The 12,597-nt window shown below is 37.7% G+C and overlaps 1 protein-coding gene across 5 annotated transcripts in view; it reads right to left on the bottom strand.

Annotated features, from left to right (window-relative positions):
• Positions 1-12,597, bottom strand: part of SPIN1 (spindlin 1) — a 60,022-nt gene that overhangs the window by 39,266 nt on the left and 8,159 nt on the right. For 2 of the 5 annotated variants that reach the window (XM_070938699.1, XM_070938693.1), the window contains exon 3: positions 950-1,051. The exons of 2 other annotated variants lie outside the window; for them this stretch is intronic. The gene's annotated coding sequence lies outside the window, so the exon portion shown is untranslated. Of the gene's footprint in view, positions 1-945; positions 1,052-12,597 lie in introns of all 5 variants that reach the window. One more of the 5 variants, XM_070938694.1, reaches the window with a different exon arrangement.

Below are 12,597 nucleotides of genomic sequence, written 5' to 3'. Positions count from 1 at the left end.
TCTTTCATTCCTCTGCCATGACAGGACGACAGGGAGCCGCAGCAGAGGGGTGAAAGAGCTGCATGGGTCACACTGTGGTTCTGCATTGTAATGGGCTTTAGGAGGACGGGACCCCACCTCCCCCATTGTGAAGCGTACGAGTGAAAAAATTCACTCAATCAATTCCAAATTCGCGAGATCTTTTTCTTTTGTGAGAAGTTGGAATTGGTTGAGTGAAACACAATGGAGAAACGTGATTGGAGCTGGGCTGGGGCAATGATGTACGTGCCCACTGAGAAGGCTTTGTGTGCCACATCTGGCACGCATGCCATAGGTTCGCCATCACAGCTTTAGACTGTTGATTAGAATGTAATAGTGATAAAAGACCATAAAAACAGCACATTTGGGAATCTCTTAGTAAAGTTTATATTTCTTCCGTAAAAGACAAGACCACAAAACACAAATAACGAGGCAAAACAATTAAAGGTTAGCGCTAAATAAAGCATCATTGTAAAAGCTTCTGCTTGGAAGTTGCTGAAAAGAAGCATGCGTTATATACAGGACCTTCAGATTAATTAATGTTGTTATGTCATTGTCAGTTTTTATTAAGGATCCTCTCTGATCAGAATTTTGATTGTGTTTATTTGCTTGTTTCATTTACAGGATTTATATGGCCACTTATCTCATACGACTCTTAAGTGGCTCACAACAATCCATAAAATATACTTTAAAACAAAGATCCCCTTCCCCTAGTTGACAAACCACTTTCACAGTTCAATTCAGTTCCTCAAACGGCTGTAAGAATTCTTATCTTTAAGCAAAAACTGTAGCTGTTATTACAATGTAGCAATTTGTAGCTGTTAAATACTTAGGTATAAATAAAGCTATTAATGTTAATTACATTTATTGCATTATATGCATACAGAATACTACAACAGATATACAAACTGCACTAAATTAATGTACCTACTATACTACAAAGATTTGGTGACTCTGTATCTTGTATGAACTTCAATGTCATCATTAGTCACTACTACTTCAGAATTACTTCATAGCAGTGTTTCAATCACATCTGAAATATAGTTAAAATAGACATAGTTAGCCTTGTAGTTAAAATATAGATTCTAGCATGCAGGAATTTGTTTAAAAATAATTCTGTTTATGGAACAAATATTCCTTTCCATATGTTAAGAACATAAACTTTATTAATATTGCTTTGTTGTACTTCATTAATTTGGCTTAAGATAGAGTCCACTGAACAGAGAATATAATGCAGGAAAATTGTTGTAGAACATGCAAAAGAAATATTCTCAACAATTATATGTACCAACAGAACAGGTCATCTCCCTTACTAATATAATACACCAGAAATGCAAAAATTTCTAAATACATGTAGTCATTGACTTACAAACATTCATTTAGTGACAATTTGAGGTTACAACAGCACTAAAAAAAAGTGGTTTATGACAATTTTTCACATTTACAACTATTGTAGCATCCCTTTGCTCACCTGATCAAAATTTGAATGCTTGGTAACTGGCATGTATTTATAATGATTGCGATATCTCAGATTCATGTGATCACCTTTTGCGATCTTCTGACAAGCAAAGTCAATGGGGAAGTCAGATTCACTTAACAACTGTGTTACTAATTTAACAACTGCAGTGATTCACTTAACAACTGTGGCAAGAAAGGTCATAAAATGGAGAAAACTCAACACTGTCTAGCATAGCAATGGAAATTTTGGGCTCAATTGTCATAATTCAAGGACTACCTATATTTATAAGTAATAGTAAAAACTTGCAACAAAGTATTAAAAGTAATTTCAAATGTGAGGGATGCAAGATGAGAAATAAATACTTCAGAATAATATAAAGTTGCAATGCTCATTTAATGTAACTCCTCCTAGCAAGACTTCAGGACTCCAGAAAACAAAGGCAAATATAGTAAATGCTATATAACAGAGAAGCTAGTTTGCAACTGCTTTTAAGGAAGGAGATGAAATCTGTTAACTTCTCCATAAAATGAGTATTGAGACACTTGGAACTAAGTATCAAGAGCTAGTCTATCTTTATGTGAGTATGTACCCAAAAGTATCAGGGCCAACATTATCAATATGAAACTAATATGAAATATTGAAGTCCATAATGGTTACTGTTTGATATTATTCAACATGTTATGGCATTGAAGTTTAGAGGCTAAGATTCTATTTAAAGTTTTCAGGTAATATAAAGTGATTAATAAACTGAGATTCAATTCTAACAATCATTGGAAAAACAAAAACTTTTAACAGCTGTTCTATTATTTGGCAAAATGGGATTAAAATAACAGCAATGGTAGATTCTAGAACATTAATCTTGAAAAAATGTCAGCAGGGTAGTTTCAATGCAATATCTTTTTTAAAATATTCCCTGACAACTATATTATTAGAGATCATTGGAATGAAGACAACACAAAGCCTCCAAATTGTCCAACAAATATCTACAGTGTAATTGATTGAACTATTGCATAAAATATCCTTTCACTTGGAAATTAAGGACTTGTAAGTTTATTTAAAAAGCAAACACTTACAGAAAAACTGCAGAGTTCTCTAGCCTATTAAACTAGGAAGTTTAATAGGCTTGCTAACATACTTCATTAGGACAATTAAACTTTCTGGGAATCACTTGCTTTGTGCTATTTCTACAACTTATTTTTAAAGTCTGAAAGTCTGCGCTTTATCATTGCAGTAAATACAACAGTCTCTCTCATGCATATACACACTACAGTAGCACTAATTCAGACCCATTCATGCACTGAAAAAAGATTTTAAAAAATTAAATAAGATCAGAAAAGGAACAGGATTGGAAGAATAAAAAGAAAATAGAAAAAGTTATACAAAGTTGACATAAAGACTAAGAGACAGAGTACATTACAAGTCTACTGAGGTGTTCCAATATCTCAGCTTCTCCCTCTTCACAAAGAAGAGGGAGTCAAGCTATTGAAATATTTGAACACTGCTATCATGTCACCCCTTATCCTTTTCATACACTGGACATACCCAATTCCTGCAACTGTTCTTCATATTTTTTAGCTTTCAGTCCTCTAATCATCTTTGTTGCTCTTCTCTGCACTCTTTCTAGAGCCTCAACATCTTTTTTACATTGTGGAGACCAAAACTGGATGCAGTATTCCAAGTGTGGCATTACCAAGGCATTATAAAGTGGTATTAAAACTTCACATGATCTTGATTCTATCTCTGTAATGCAGCCTAGAACTGTGTTGGCTTTTTTGGCAGCTGAAGCACACAGCTGGCATATATTTAAGTGATTGTCCACTAGGACTCCAAGATCCCTCTCAAGTTACTATTGAGCCAGGTACCACCTATACTATATCTGTGCATTTGATTTTTCTTGCCTAAATTTCACTTTTTTCACCACTGAATTTCATTTTGTTAGATAGCACCAAGTGTTCAGGTCTGTCAAGGTCCTTCTATATCTTAAGCCTATCCTCTGAAGTGTTGGCTATTACTGCCACCTTGATGTCGTCTGCAAATTTGATGAGTTCCCCATCTATCCCTCACCAAATCGTTGAAGAAGATGTTGAAGAGTATTGGGCCTAAAACAGAGTCTTTAAGTACCCCACTGCATACTTCTCTCCATGTAAATGCAGTTCCATTGAGAACGACACATTCAGTGTGGTTGTTCAGCCAGTTATGAATCCATCTGATGGTGATGCTGTCTAAACCACTTTTTCTATTTTATCACGTAGTAGGTTGTGGTCTATTTTATCAAATGCCTTACTGAAGTCCAAATAAACTATATCCACAGCATTTCTCTGGTCTACTAAAAAGCAGAGACATCACTCTGCCAATAAAAGTGCGTATAGTCAAGGCTATGATTTTCCCAGTTGCAATGTATGGCTGTGAAAGTTGGACCATAAGAAAGGCTGAGCACCAAAGAATTGAGGCCTTTGAACTATGGTGCTGGAGAAGACTCCTTCGAGTCCCCTGGACTGCAAGGTGATCAAACCGGTCAGTCCTAGAGGAGATCAACCCTGACTGCTCTTTAGAAGGCCAATCCTGAAGATGAAACTCAAATACTTTGGCCACTTAATGAGAAGGAAGGACTCACTGGAGAACAGCTTAATGCTGGGAAAGATTGAGGGCAAAAGAAGAATACGGTGCCTGGATGGAGTCACTGAAGCAGTAGGTGTGATCTTAAACAGACTCCAGAGGATGGTAAAGGACAGGAAGACCTGGAGGAATGTTGTCCATGAGGTTGCGATGGTGGGACATGGCTTCGCAACTAAGAACAACAACACAGATCATATAATACCATTGGTTGAAAATAATGGAAAAAACGTTCTGGAAAATCAAGGATGAAAGTGAAAAAGTAGGACTGAGTCTTAACTTCGGGAAAACAAAGATAATGACAATAGCTGCAGACATGAGATATTTAAAATGGACAAGGAAGAAATTGATTTGAGGAAGTTATCTTCCTTAAATCAAAAACTGTTCATGATGGCAATTCTACTCCTGAAATCAAATGCAGGATAACCTTAGGCCACACTGCAATGATTAATATGAATAAGATCTGAAAAAGCAGAAATAGTGATATAAATACAAAAAGCAGTGTAGTTAGGGCAATAATCTTCCCTATAATGATGTATGGTTGTGAGAGTTGGACACCAAGAATGGCTGATCGAAGAATTGAAGCCTTTGAACTATGGTGATGGCGTAAATTATTGCATATACCATGGACAGCCACAGCAACCAACAGAGAGGTGCTGAATTGTATAAAACCAGTCACTTCACTAGAAGCCAAAATCACAAGACTACATCTGATTTACTTTGGCCATGTTATGCATGCCAATTCATTGGAGAAACCGATGATGCTAGGAATGGCTAGTGGAACAAGAAAAGAAAAAGGGGCAAGCTAAGATTTTTATTATTTTATTTTATTTAACAAGTATTTATATGCCGCCCTTCTCCCGAGGGACTCAGAGCAGCGAACGCAGATTAAAGATTACAGCTTGGTAACATCAAAACTGATACAAAGATGAACATCCAACAAGTGAAAGCTGTGTTTGACAGAGTAGCATGTATTAACTCACCAAGAGCTGGACAGGACTGAACAATCACAAAAATAAACAATAAATCTTATTATTACCACAAGGGGTTTCTAAATTGAGTTGATAGAACCACAATGGTTCATTTTTACATGACCTTTCCTAAAGAAAAAGATAAGAGTGATTTTGAAGCAAGAAAAACCACATGAGCATATATGGAAACAAAAAACCTAATTCAACTCACTGATTCATTATTCTATTTTATATGCTGAAGGAAAGAAGCAGATGTACCTTTTGGAAAATATTTATTGTAATTTTAGATAACATTAAGTTAGATTGCTATTCAGATAACAAAACTGAAGCATTCTTCTATCAGGAAAAATCCCTTCATTTCACACATTAAATTTAATTTCATATGTGGGATGCCTATACTTAACCTATTGTTAACTACATTTCAAAGTTTGACAACTTTGCCAAAGACTTATACTGTATTTTTTGGACTATAAGACACACCGGAATATAAGACGCACCAAGATTTCGAAGAGGTAAACAAGAAAAAATAAGTTTTTGCCCTCCCCGACCCCCAGGAGCACTCTGCAGGCCTCCCAAACCCTCTGTGCAGGCCCGAAAAACAGGCACGCTTTTTGCAAAAATGGGGCCTGCAGAGGGTTTGGAAGGCCTGCAGAGTGCTCCTAGGGGCTGGGGAGGGCAAAAATGCCTGTTTTTGTGAAAAACAGGCCCATTTTTGGCCTCCCAAACTCCCAACGCATCGTGTTTTTGCCCTCCCAGGCCGCCAGGAGCACTCTGCAGGCCTCCCAAACCCCCTGCAGGCCCTATTTTTATGAAAAATGGGCCCGTTTTTGGCAAAAACAGGACTCGCGGGGTGGGGTTTCGGGAGGCCAAAAATGGCTGTATTCGGTATATAAGACGTACCAACATTTCTACCCTCTTTTGAGGGGGGGGGGGAAGTGTGTCTTATACTCCCAAATGTATGGTATATTAGTTCAGGACTGAAATATTCTAGAAATAAATCTTAATGAAGCTTTAGGCAAATTAGAGACCAGTTATTTCAAAGACAAAACATCTGAGAATACTGTGGATGTACCACATAACCAGACTTTAAAAGGATACCAGATAGGAAATTACAATAAAATAAGATAGTATCATTTACTATGATAGTTGTCCGTTATTTGATTTTACTTCTAGGCAATGCTACACTTTTGTCAAAAGAAAAACTTGAGTCAGTATCTTGTGCAGTATAGTCCTTGATTTATGACCGGTCGTTTAGCAACCATTTGAAGTTATGATGGACTCCATAAAAGCTACTTATGATCCAGATTCAAAGTTCTGACAGTTGTCCCCCCACCCCCCCATGACTGCATTTTGGGCACTTGGCAACCAGCCTGCAATTACAGCCATTTCCGTTTCCTACGGTCATGTAAGTGCAATTTACAACATTTTTGCCAGAAACCGGCATTTACTCCAGTTTCTGGCAGAAATACCTGCTAGCAAACAATGGGTTTGCTTAACGACTGTGGTGTCTTCTTAACAACCACTGCAAAAATCAGTGGTTGTAAAATCGGGGATGGTCACATGGTGACCTGCTTTATCACTGTCACGACTGAAATTGCGGGCTCAATTATGGTCATAAGTCGAGGACTACTTGTATGGCAATTTCCATTTTGTTTATTCTTTGGCAATTTTATAGAAAACAAACTACCTGCTAATAATTCAAGTTATTGATCATAGAATAAAATCCAGATTTACAGAAATTTGATTTCTTTTTGAAATATTTAATAATATATCAGGATTCAATTTGGGCCTCATTTGATATTATACAACTTTCTTTCCTGTTCTTAGTCCTTTGCTCTTGGCTTTCTTTGCTTTTGGATTTCATCCTTTACTTTTTAGTACTTTTATCTACATCCATTTTCTGTTTCTCTTGGGACTTTTTGATTTGGTTCTATAAAAATTCTATTTCTGTTCGCCCTTCTATTTGGCTGCCCAAAGACTTGTTGGTTAAGATACATATAACATATAATCCTTCCATACTTGTCTGTGGTGAAGATATTCTCTTGTCCTTGTGCCATCTTTAACATAGCATCCTTTCCAACTTCTTTCTGATCTCTAGATGTCTGTTAGATTTTTAGTTTTATAAAAATCATAGAGATATCCATGCTAGATTTACCTTTTATCCAACTAACATAATTTTAATGTCTTACCCAGTCTTTTTTGCACATCATTATTTCTAATTTCAAAACAGAATATATGTGTACCTTGGTGTTAACTGTGATGGCAGTTAACTGAATGGAAAACAGAACCTTCCAGTATTCTTTTTCAGAAACAGGTTCTGCTCACCAGAAAGAGAAATCATTTTTCTTGTGCATTTATAACGCTAATCATAACTATTATTATTTTTAAATTGACTACAACATGGCCACTGCAGGTATGTGTGTTATCAAAGGGGAGTGGGGTACACTCAGAAACACCTTTATCAGTACATATTCTATGGCTATGCACTTTAGGACAAATATATTTTAAATTAGTTATTGCCTAAGCATCCTTTCAGACTGATACCTTGATTAGAGAGATTAAATTCAATCAGTTTCGTGAACTGGTTTTGTGAGCTTCTTTGCCACAGGAATGCATAATTTGGCAATGTCAAGTTTAATTTTATAAACTGAGTTTTATAATGTTTAGAAAAAAGAATATTATCTTAGGCTGTTGGTTTGAGTTCCGAGCTTGGCAATTTGGTTGCAAATGTTTCGTCATCATTTGTGGAGGCATTGTCAGTGCCTTTTGAATTGTGCTCGGCTGTCGAATAAACAATATTCAGACTAATTTGCAACTCATAAAAAGGTTAAAGACCTGTGTTCTGACAGAGAAGTACAATTCAAAACACTGATGTCTCCCTCAAATGGTGATGAAACGTTTGCAACCAAATTGTAAAGCTCGGAGCTCAAACCAACAGCCTAACTACCAACCTGAGCTACTAATACTCAAACACATTTCAAAAATATTACCATTTATTTATTAAATTTATATGCTGCTCATCTCACAGTTTGAGGCAATTCTGAGCAGCTATATTTATAGCTGTAATCAATAAAGTCAATTTGCTATCACATCTTGAGAATATCAACATTGAACAAATGCATGTAACATTTACACTTAGTTCCTAATTTGGGAGTTTGGGGTAAAGGTAAAAAATGAGAAATGAGAAATGAATAACAAAGGAAGGTCAGTCGTAGAGGAGATCAACCCTGACTGCTCTTTAGAAAGCCAGATCCTGATGAAGATGAAACTCAAATACTTTGACCTAATGAGAAGGAAGGACTCATTGGAGAAGAGCCTAATGCTGGGAAAGATTGAGGGCAAAAGTAGAAGAGGACGACAGAGAACATGGTGCCTGGATGGAGTCACTGAAGGAGTAGGTATGAGCTTAAGTGAACTCCAGAGGATGGTAGAGGACAGGAAGGCCTGGAGGAATGTTGTCCATGGGGTCACGATGGGTCGGACACGACCTTGCAACTAACAACAACAAATGTGACCAGCAGGCCTCTCAAAGCCAGAAAAGACTACAGTGTCAAGTCTCTTTGCTCATACAGAAAGCTGAAGAGTAATTTCAAACTTTCAGGCTCAAGAGAATTATTGGACAAGAGTTCTGTTCCCTATTGTGGAGAACGTTTTTATTTCAGTGACCCAGTCAAGTCCCCTGGAACAATACATTTGATTTTACTCTCCCATATGGTAGTTTTCTTTTACACCCATCTATAGCAATCAAGGATCCTCAATGCTCACTGTATTAATTCTGAGATTCCCAATCTCTCAAACTTCCTCCCTCCCTCAAGCAAAATGTATAACGTAGTAATGCTTCTGTCTCACAATGTTGAATTAGAAATTTTCTCAAGCTTCTAAAATTTCATGCAGAAAAATTTGAAGATCCAACACAGTATTTGTTAAATTTGTATAGCCGTTTTTATTTGAGTTCAAGGCCATGTGTATATTTTTTTCCCTATTTTTCCTCACAACTTCTTGTGAGACAGATTGGGTTGAATCAAAGTACCTGGTGCCAGGTTGATGGTCTCCCCAGTGTGAGTCTAGCAACTTCACCATTATATCACACTGGCAAAGAGGGGGTTTTTTGTTATTAATTTTATTGAGATTTTTAATAAATGTAGTAAAATGAATACAAACTAAACTAGAAGAAAAAAGAATAATTAGAATTCAGAAGATGCAGGAAAGAAGAGAGAAAAAAACTAGAAGAAAAAATTATAGACAGCCCTTGGGTTAAGAACAAATTCCACTCCTAAGTCTGTTTTTACATTGAATTTATATGTTAAATTGGAAATCATGAACAGACTACCCATTACTAAAAATGGCGATAGAATTCTCTTTCATGAATTGCTGAAAACGGACTGTATATTAAAATCACACTACTTCAGCAGTTCATGAAAACACTGCACACTTTCAGGAGTACATCAGCTCGAGGAAGAACAGGTGTTTTTTTTAGTAATAGGCAGCCCGTTCATAAGAACGAGTTGTCAGTATGTTGGACATTCTTAACCCGGGGACCACCTGTAAAAGAAAAATGCAACAAAGACATTAATAAATGTCAGAGTGCGCACAGTGTGACTATGTCCTGGTCCTATTAGATCTCTCTGTGGCTTTTGATACTATCGACCATGGTATCATGCTGCGCCGATTGGAGGCGTTGGGGGGCACCGTGTTGCGGTGGTTCTCCTCCTTCCTCTCTGACTGGTCGCAGTTCGTGTTGATGGGGGGACAGAGATCGACCTTGAGGCGCCTTGTGTGTGGGGTGCCGCAAGGGTCGATTCTCTTGCCCCTTTTGTTCAACATTTATGTGAAGCCGTTGGGTGAGATCATCCGTGGTTTCGGGTGAAGTGCCATCTGTACGCTGATGACACTCAGCTGTACATCTCCACCCCGGACTACCCCAACAATGTCCATGTTGTGATGTCCCGGTGCCTGGAGGTCGTGCGGATCTGGATGGGGAGAAACAGGCTCAGGCTCAACCCATCCAAGACCGAGTGGCTGTGGCTTCCGGCATCCCGATATAGTCAGTTGGCGCCATTGCTGACTATTGGGGGCGAGTCGTTGGCCCGCACAGAGAGGGCTCGCAACTTGGGCGTCCTCCTGGATACATGGCTGTCTTTAGAAGAGCATATGACGGCTGTGGCCAGGGAGGCTTTTTATCAGGTTCGCTTGATCCGCCAGTTGCGTCCCTTTCTGGATCGGGATGCCTTACGCACGGTCACTCATGCTCTCGTCACATCCCGCCTGGACTACTGTAATGCTCTCTACATGGGGCTCCCCTTGAGGGGCACCCGGAGGTTCCAGCTGGTCCAGAATGCGGCCATGCGGGTGGCTATGGAGGCGACTCGGCGCTCCCATGTAACACCTCTCCTGCGCGAACTGCACTGGCTCCCGGTGGTCTTCCGGGCGTGCTTCAAAGTATTGGTTACCACCTTTAGAGCGCTCCATGGCTTAGGAGCCGGGTATTTACGAGACCGCCTTCTGCCACCGATAGCCTCCCATTGACCAGTACGCTCCCACAGAGAGGGGTTCCTCAGGGTGCCGTTGGTCAAACAATGCCGACTGGTGGCCTCTTAAGGAGAGCCTTCTCTGTGGGGGCACCTACCCTCTGGAATGAGCTGCCCCTGGAGATACGGCGGATCCCGGATCTTCGTACCTTTCGCCGTTCCCTAAAGACGTTTTTATTCCAACAAGCCGGGCTGGCCTAACTTTTTTAAATTGTTTAAATTTTTAAATTGTTTAATTATCGGTCTTAATACAGGGGTGCTTTTAATTGTGGGCCAAATTAATTTAATTGGATTTTAATAGTGTTTTTAAATTTTGTATTTCTTGTGTTTTATCTGTTGGCTGTTCACCACCCCGAGTCCTTTGGGAGAAGGGCGGTATATAAATATAAACAATAAAATAAATAAATATAAATAAATAAATAAATTTTGAGGCAACCCAGGAGAGGTTTGTCTTTCAAATAGTGGTTTATTTACAAGGAATATATACATACACGTACTAGGCAAAGTCAGGCAATCAATCATCAACTACAGCACGGAAGCACGGGCCTGTGCAGAGACAGAGAGAGATGCCCTCACAGGGCCTCTCTTATATTACAGCCTCTTAAAGCGGTAGCAGTCAAATAACCCTGCTGACTCATTGCTACCATTGCATCTTTGTTACAGGGTTACAGTATTACAACATTACAGCAGGTGGTCAGCTATTAAATCATTATTACTCTGACAATAAAGAACTGGCTTTCAACCTTCATCACACTAAGCGTAAGCTAACATACAGTACTTTTAACACACTTTTAAAATTACAACAAAAAAATAATTTTTCTTTCCACAGCCTTTTATCTATATGCAATCTAAAAATCATAATCTTTTCAACCCTAGTTCATCAAAAAGTCCATTAGCTGTTACAAGAAATATCAAATATTTTGTCCTTGGTCAAATAGTCTACCTTATATTCCTTCTTTCTGTTCTGTACAACTTGGACCTTTAAATCATTCTTACAACATCACAGGATTTGATCTTTCACTACTCTTTAGCATTTAAAAGATTTTGAAACTTTCACCAGCCTACTTTGTAAATCCCATCAGGAGCCATCATCCAGGATTTCTTATTGGAGCTATTCGATCTCCAAATCCTTTGTGTTTATATATTCCTGTTTTGGTAATTTTGTCGTCTTTCATGCCATCAGACTAACGTCTATGTCAGGTAAATTGTTTTTTCAAAATTTTCTCACCATCTTCAAAATTTATCCATTAAAATCTACATCCATTCTGAGACATTAATTATTAATAGTTCAGTCCATGTATCAAAAAACTTGTCAGGGAAATACTGCTATAATGATATAAGGCAGGGAATGAGTCAGCAAAGTTTTTGGGCTGATACGACTTTAAGAGGCTGTATATATAAAAGAGGCCGTGTGAGGGCGTATCTGTGCTATAGTTGATGATTGATTACCTGACTTTGCCTAGTATGTGTATGTATATATTCCTTGTAGATATACCAGTATTTGAAAGACAAACCTCTGTTTACTGTATTTTGCTCCTTGGTTGTCTCAAAATAGTCACACTGTGCGCATTCTGACAAAACTTTTTTTTTTTTAAGATAAGAAAAAAGTTATAGCTGGCTTAGCTATTTTAACCTTTTTCTGCCTAGTTCTTTAGTTTCTTCTACTGCCATTTGCAACTTTAATCAAGACTCAGTTCCTAATATGGGTTCATTTCCATTTTAATCATTTCCCACAAGTATATTATTTAATTCTATACTTGTTTTTCAAATCTTAAAGCAAAAACACCAATAATCCAAATACCAATATATGTAATTCTTAAATCAAAATCCTTTTTTGTCACAACTATACATTATTTTAAATTCTTTCTATTTAAAAATTATAAATCCAAAGAAAGTAAAATTCAACAGGTATCAAATTAAACTTCCATTTTGAAGGTCTTTAATAAAATGTTTAAACTGAACATTTCTAAATGTGATATGAAAGTATCTAGTTTAATGTCCTTATGAA

The sequence above is a fragment of the Pituophis catenifer genome, unplaced genomic scaffold (genome assembly GCF_029215685.1).
Source record: "Pituophis catenifer annectens isolate HBS135680 unplaced genomic scaffold, rPitCat1.0.hap2 SCAF_2, whole genome shotgun sequence".
In the NCBI taxonomy this organism is placed as follows: domain Eukaryota; kingdom Metazoa; phylum Chordata; class Lepidosauria; order Squamata; family Colubridae; genus Pituophis; species Pituophis catenifer.
Note: the sequence above shows the minus strand (reverse complement) of the source record. Positions and strands in the feature narration are given on the sequence as shown.